Here is a 310-nt window from a genome sequence, read left to right on the forward strand (position 1 = left end):
TTCAATAATAATGGCCATTAAGTTTATTTTAGACGCTTCTATTGTGTGTACAAGTTGGGGCCCCAGGATTGGATTGTTTTAATGTTTTTGTTTTTGTAAGGTGACTTTGAGTGCATAGAAAATTACCTAAATAAGTTATTTTTGTTGTTATTAAGTATACGTTTGTATTATATTGACTGTATTGCTTTATTGAAATGTTTGAAACTAATTTAATAAAAAAAAATGTTGCTATAGAAATAGTTGTATGCCTGAAAATGTTATAATTTTGAAATAAAATCGAAAAATCTAATTTTAAATTAGAAAAAAATTG

This window comes from Oryzias melastigma, unplaced genomic scaffold, assembly GCF_002922805.2.
Source record: "Oryzias melastigma strain HK-1 unplaced genomic scaffold, ASM292280v2 sc01863, whole genome shotgun sequence".
Taxonomy (NCBI): Eukaryota; Metazoa; Chordata; class Actinopteri; order Beloniformes; family Adrianichthyidae; genus Oryzias; species Oryzias melastigma.